The 7,500-nt window shown below is 35.7% G+C and overlaps 1 non-coding gene and 1 pseudogene across 1 annotated transcript; both read right to left on the reverse strand.

Annotated features, from left to right (window-relative positions):
• Positions 1-6,614: 6,614 nt before the first annotated feature.
• Positions 6,615-6,733, reverse strand: LOC113120348 (uncharacterized; annotated as a pseudogene).
• Positions 6,734-7,093: 360 nt separating this feature from the next.
• LOC113120315 (5S ribosomal RNA) lies at positions 7,094-7,212 on the reverse strand. The gene has a single exon (XR_003294589.1). It is a non-coding gene; the product is annotated as a 5S ribosomal RNA (ribosomal RNA).
• Between the last annotated feature and the right edge of the window lie 288 nt (positions 7,213-7,500).

Genomic DNA, 7,500 nt, shown 5'->3' on the forward strand with positions numbered 1-7,500 from the left:
AGCACCTGGTATTTCAAGACGGTCTCCTATCCAAGTACTAACCAGACCTAAACCTGCTAATATGCAGAGATCTGGCATTGACTCTTTTTTTTTTTTTTGCAAGATTATTATATAATTCGTGAAAAATATCCAAAAAGTTTAAAGCACCTGGTATTCCCAGGCAGTCTCCCATCCATGTACTAACAAGGCCCAAACCTGCTAATATGCAGAGATCGGCCATTGACTCTATGTTTTGGCAAAATTGTTCTATACTAAGTGAAAAATTTCCAAAAAGCTTACAGCACCTGGTATTCCCAGGCAGTCTCCCATCCAAGTACTAACCAGGCCCAAACCTGCTTAGCTTCCGAGATCAAACGAGATCGGTTATAGCCTTTTTTTTTTTTTTTTTTTATTAAGAAATTTCAATCAATAAAATACAATAATCAATAGAAAATACAGAACATCGTCTTTACACATCTCTACATTACACATCTTTCATTTACCTAGATAATTTAAAAAACTCTTCCACTTTCTGGCAACTTCCACATTAAATCATTTAAAACACAACAAACTTGTGGGGTAAAAACATCATAAAAAGAGTCTAACATATTCACACCTTTAAAGTACACATACAGTCTTTCGATATATAATTCTGTTTTTCTTTTAAACACACTCCAAACATCCAACACAATTTTTTCCTTTTTAGCCACAGTTCTTCTGTCCCATATTGCACTTTTCATTAGCATTACACACAGATTAATAAAACTTTTGTTTTTACACTTTTTCTCCCAACCAAACATCACAACTCTGTTCCATTCCATTACATTTTCATCCCACTCCTCAGCCACATCTTTAATTAAACATTTACATTTCCTTAAAAAGTCCTCTAGCTCTCTACAATGTAAAAACATATGTAAAATCCCCTCTTCCTCTTCCTGGCACACTTTACACAGAGCATTTTCTTCCATTCCTATTTTATTTAAAATAACATCAGTAAAAACCACTTTATGCCTTATAAAATACTCCAAACATTCCAATTTTGTTTCAACACATTTCCCCGTCATGTTTCTCCATATACACTCTTTTTTTAAATCTTTGAATTTCTGCACCCAGTATCCATTTACAATCGGCTCTTTAAAAACATCATCTCTAAAAGCACGATAAATCATTTTCACAGTACATTCCTTAAAATCATACAGTTTTTCCCCTAATTTCACATGAATACATTTCTCTTTTGGTTCTCCTTCCATACTTTCTATTCTTTTAATCCACTCTTTAGGTATTGCATTTTTAATGATTTCATATTTATTTTTTATTTCTTGTTCACTGTAATCTTCTTTTGCCTCCTCCATTGCATCCACAATAAATTGTGTCGGTAAAAATCCTTCTTTAAATTCATATAAAACATCTCTCACTCTCGTTATCCCCACATCCATCCATTTCTTTAAAAACATTTCTTTGTCTTGTTTTAAAATGTTTTTGTTTAAAAACAGAGGTTGATTTAAAATGTTTTCTCTCCCATGTGGATCATACTCTACTCTGTCTAAAAATTTTCCCCAGGCACTAAACATATCTCTATAAAACTCTGGTAATCTTTCTGTCATCCAATTCTTCGTTTTCATCCATAAAATTCCATCCCCCATGTTAAAATCCCCACATTTGTTTAAAAAATACTCCATTGTACTTTTCCATGCTGTTTTGTGACCCTCATCCAGATATTTTTTTACTATTTTAATTCTTAAGCTATTTTTCTCTGTTCTACATCAATTAATCCCATCTCTCCCTTCCCTGCTTCTCCTATTAACGTACTATATGCAATTCTTGACGGTTTACTATTCCATAAAAAATCTAAAAAACATTTTTTCAACCTTTTCTCCACCCATATTGGCATAGCAGTCACATATAAAACATACCACAACTTTGACACCATTAAAACATTTAAAATTAAAACCTTCCCTTTTAAACTTAATGTCCTCAATTTCCAAAAATTTAACCTTCTTTCAATTCCTCCTACTATTTCTTCCCACATTTTTTCTTTAACAATCCTTTCGTCTTTTCCCATTAGAACACCTAAAATCCTTATTTCTTTTGTTTCTTTAAAATGAAAATAATCCGTTAAAACAGTCACTCCTCCAAATCTCACATATGTTGTTTTTTCTTCATTTAACTTTCCTCCTGATCCCCTACAAAACATCTGTACTATTTCCATTACTTTATTAACACTCTCTATATCTTTAACTATTATTGTTGTATCATCTGCATATTGAAATATTTTTTCATTTCCCCCACTTCCTTCAATGTTTATCCCTCTTATGTCTTCATCTATTTTAATAGCTAATCCCAATGGTTCTGCAACTAAAGAATATAAAAGCGCTGATAATGGACATCCTTGTCTTATTGACCTAGTAATTTTAAAACATTATGTTAAAAAACCATTACACTGTATTCTTGTTATTGCTCCCCTATATAAAATTGTAATCCACTTGACAAAATTATCCCCAAACCCGTACCTTCTTAAAATTCCAAATAAATATTCATGCTCCACTCTATCAAAGGCCTTTTCAAAATCAAAACTAATAACATATCCTTTTTTGTTCTTTTCTTTCATATATCTTATTCTATCTATTATACTTAAAGTTGTATCTGCTATATCTTTCCCTTTTACTCCATACACTTGATTTGTTTTAATTATGGTTGGCATTACCTCTTTCAATCTATTGGCTAAAACTTTTGTTAAAATTTTCAGATCTGTATTCAGCATTGTAATTGGTCTATAATTTTTTATGTCTACTTTATCTCCTTTTCTTTTATATATTAACTTTATTAATCCCATCCCCATTCTCTGGTTCATTTCCTCCTTCTTAAAAATGTCTTCATATACTTCCTTTAAAATACTGGTTAAAAAATCTTTAAAAACAATATAAAATTCACTCCCCAAACCATCTATACCTGGACTTTTATTTTTGTTTAATCCACTTATTGCTCTTTTTATCTCTTCTTCTCTTATCTCTTCATCACACTCTTTTTTATCTACTTCTCCTACTGTTGTTTTTATCTGATTTAGTAACTCCAATTTCTCTTCTTCCCTCAACCCCTCAGTGCTAAACAGGTTTTCATAATATGCTTTTACTTCTTTTAATATTTCCTCATTTGTTTCCACCACTACACCATTTTTTCCTCTTATTTCTTTAATCATTCCAGCTTTCCCTCTTATTTTTTCTAGATCAAAGAAAAACTTTGTACATTTTTCACCCTCCACAGTATACTTAGCTTTACTCCTTAGTCTTGCACCTTCATATTTTTTCTCTTCCATGTCTTTCAATATTCCCTCCAATTCTTTTATTTTTTGTATATCTTTCCCATTCTCATTTAATTCCTTTTCCAAATTTTCTCTTATTTCTCTCTCCTTCTTCCTCTTACATATCTGTATTAATTTGCAATACTTTATTGTGAATTTTTTAACTAAATATTTAACATTTTCCCACCATATCCTTTTATCTTCACTGTACATTTCATTCTCCTTTTCTTTTTCAATAATTTCTTTAATACTTAAAACATACTCCTCATTCTTCAAAACCTCTACATTTAAAACCCATACACCCGGCCCTCTTTTCACTGAACTCCAGTCTACTTGCATAAAAATTGGTTTATGGTCACTTAAACTTGATTCTTCATATTTAATGTTACCGATAAAACCTTCAATGTTCCTTGTACATAAAATAAAATCAATCCTTGTTTTACACATAAAATTCCCTACTAATTGCCTCCTTGAATATTCTTTCTTTTTTTCATTTCTTTCTCTCCATACATCAATCATATTATTTTCTTCCATTAATAATTTCAGTTCTTTTCTTCCTTTATCATTTTTAAAAACCATTCCCTCTCCCATTTCTAATTTACTGAAAACAGTATTAAAATCACCCATCATAATAACTTCTTTATGCTTTTTTAAAAAATCTCTTAATACATTAAAATATTCCTTCTTTTCATTCTCTACAATCGGTGCATGAATATTAACTACAATAACTTTTTTCTCCTCATACTCCATTTCAACCGCAATACATTTCCCATCTACGTCACTATATATTGTTTTACATGATACCCCACAGTTTTCTTTTATTAAAATCGCAACTCCTCTTCCCAGCCTCCCATCACCATTGTTATAAAAAATCTCTCCACTCCACCTTTTCCTTATTTCAGTCATGTACTCTTCCCTCCAGTTAGTTTCTTGTAATAAAATCACATCCTCTCTTTTACACATTTCTTTCACCTTTTCAAATTTACCCATGTCCATTAGTCCCCTTGCATTAAAAGTAACACAACTTAAAACCATTAAAAGAAATAAAAATAAATACCTAAAAAAAAATTATTCTTTATCTTCTCCCTCCAGCACTCTTAACACTTCATATCTGTTTACACTTTTTACTCGGCCCCTTGTCATTAATTTTTTTCTTACATTTTCCACATTTGGTTTTACCTTTAATGTTCTCCTTCTACTTTGTCCTCTCTCCCCTCTGTCTTTTCCCATGTTGTCCATCCTTGTTTCTTCTTCGCTGCCCATTTCTTTGTTTTGATCATGCATTCCTTGTGCATCACTCTCCACATTATCCAAAAGATTTTTAAAACTGTCCGATATTTCCATTTCTGTCCACTGAGTATTCTGTTCTACTGTTTGTTCCTCATCCATATCATTACTTTTTCCTTCTTCTTCTTCTTTCTCTTGGTTGTCTGTTCCTCCTTCTGTTTCCTTCTGTGGTAATCCTTCATCCCCTTGTCCTTCATCAATATCTCCTTCCTCTTCAGTGTTTCCTTCATGCACCTGTCCATCCACCCGATGCTCCAGACCTCCTTCCTCTCCCTCCATCCAACACTCACACTTATTTAAAATTTTTTGACACTCCGGGCATCTGACCGCGTTGCAATCCCTTGCGAAATGTCCCCTTTCCTCGCACTTGTGACACTTAAATTCAGGGCATTCCTTAAGCAGATGATCTGGGCTCATTCACAGCTTACAGGTCTTCACCTGGTGGCTGTGCATCACCCTAAAGTACTGCGGCCCTTCTGCTGTTTCCAGCTTTGTGCTGTAGGGCAATGATGCCACCTCCTTGGGGAATCGCACTTTTAAAAACCTTGTTCCATCCTCTATTTCAGTGCCCGGGTAGCATCTTCTTTTTAATTTTGATATGGGATTAACTCCCCATCCCTCCAATTTTCTAAAAATGTCTTTATCATCAAGGTAGACGGGCAGGTGCATGAAGGAAACAACATAATCTCTATTTTGCAGTTTCTTTATTTCACAGTTCACTCCTTTAATTAACAATCCCTCAGTCAGTTCATCACACGTTTCTTCTCTTTCCATTGTCAGTTCATATTCCTTTCCTTGTCTTGGCCTTAGTGCTAAGATTTTCCCATATCCACATTTGTCCGTCACCACTTTAATAATATCCACAGCTCTCACCTCATTTACGTTCTCCACATTCACAATCACAGTTGCCTCCTTTAAGTATTTCCTTTCACCAAATTTATCTCTTGCATCTAGTTTTTTACCGTGTCCTGCTCGTTGTCGATACTCCAGTCCAGGGTCGTTTGCCATGCGTGTCTCTCCAGCCAGTCCAGTGTCGTTTGCCTTACGTGTCTCTCCAGCCAATCCAGTGTCGTTTGCCATGCGTGTCTCTCCAGCCAGTCCAGTGTCGTTTGCCTTACGTGTCTCTCCAGCCAATCCAGTGTCGTTTGCCATGCGTGTCTCTCCAGCCAGTCCAGTGTCGTTTGCCAATAATCCATCCATTGTAAAAAAAAACACAAACAAAAAATGAACCACCCTCCAGCCAGCAAGATGCTGCTGTTAGGTGGTTTAAAACTGAAAAACCTCAAAAAAATAAACTAAAAGTCCAAAAACAACTCACAAAACAAACACTAACAGAAAAATCAAAATGGAGGAGAGCCTTCCTCTCCAAACTGCAGCCAACACTTCCTGTAGCTCTCTAGCGCCCTCAGGTTGGTATGGCCATAAGCGAAGTCTGCTGCGAAGAGAGGGCTATTAAAAAGTTCAGCCAATCTACTGGCAGTACATTATATAAGTAGGAAAGAAAACCCAAAAGCTTAAAATGCCTGGTATTCCTAGGCGGTCTCTCATCCAAGTACTAACCAGACCTAAACCTGCTAAGATTCAGAGATCGGCCATTGACTCTTTCTTTTTGCAAGATTATTATATAATTCATGAAAAATATCCAAAAAGTTTAAAGCACCTGGTATTCCCAGGCAGTCTCCCATCCATGTACTAACAAGGCCCAAACCTGCTAATATTCAGAGATCGGCCATTGACTCTTTCTTTTTGCAAGATTATTATATAATTCATGAAAAATATCCACAAAGTTTAAAGCACCTGGTATTCCCAGACAGTCTCCCATCCATGTACTAACCAGGCCCAAACCTGCTAATATTCAGAGATCGGCCATGTTTTGGCAAAATTGTTCTATACTAAGTGAACATTTTCCAAAAAGTTTAAAGCACCTGGTATTCCCAGGCAGTCTCCCATCCATGTACTAACAAGGCCCAAACCTGCTAATATGCAGAGATCGGCCATTGACTCTATGTTTTGGCAAAATTGTTCTATACTAAGTGAAAAATTTCCAAAAAGCTTACAGCACCTGGTATTCCTAGGCGGTCTCCCATCCAAGTACTAAACAGGCCCAAACCTGCTTAGCTTCCGAGATCAAACGAGATTGGGCATGGCCAGGTTTGTATGGCCGTAAGCGAAGACTGCTGCGAAGAGAGGGCTATTTAAAGTTCAGCCAATCTACTCGCCAGTACATTATATAAGTAGGAAAGAAAACCCAAAAGCTTAAAGCGCCTGGTATTCCCAGGCAGTCTCCCATCCATGTACTAACAAGGCCCAAACCTGCTAATATGCAGAGATCGGGCATTGACTCTTTTTTTTTTTGCAAGATTATTATATAATTCATGAAAAATATCCACAAAGTTTAAAGCACCTGGTATTCCCAGGCAGTCTCCCATCCATGTACTAACCAGGCCCAAACCTGCTAATATTCAGAGATCGGCCATTGACTCTATGTTTTGGCAAAATTGTTCTATACTAAGTGAAAATTTTCCAAAAAGCTTACAGCACCTGGTATTTCAAGGCGGTCTCCCATCCAAGTACTAACCAGGCCCAAACCTGCTTAGCTTCCGAGATCAAACGAGATCGGGCATAGCCAGGTTGGTATGGCCGTAAGCGAAGTCTGCTGCGAAGAGAGGGCTATTTAAAGTTCAGCCAATCTACTGGCAGTACATTATATAAGTAGGAAAGAAAACCCAAAAGCTTAAAATGCCTGGTATTCCTAGGCGGTCTCTCATCCAAGTACTAACCAGACCTAAACCTGCTAATATGCAGAGATCTGGCATTGACTCTTTTTTTTTTTTTGCAAGATTATTATATAATTCGTGAAAAATATCCAAAAAGTTTAAAGCACCTGGTATTCCCAGGCAGTCTCCCATCCATGTACTAACAAGGCCCAAACCTGC

Source organism: Carassius auratus, chromosome 19 (genome assembly GCF_003368295.1).
Source record: "Carassius auratus strain Wakin chromosome 19, ASM336829v1, whole genome shotgun sequence".
NCBI lineage: Eukaryota > Metazoa > Chordata > Actinopteri > Cypriniformes > Cyprinidae > Carassius > Carassius auratus.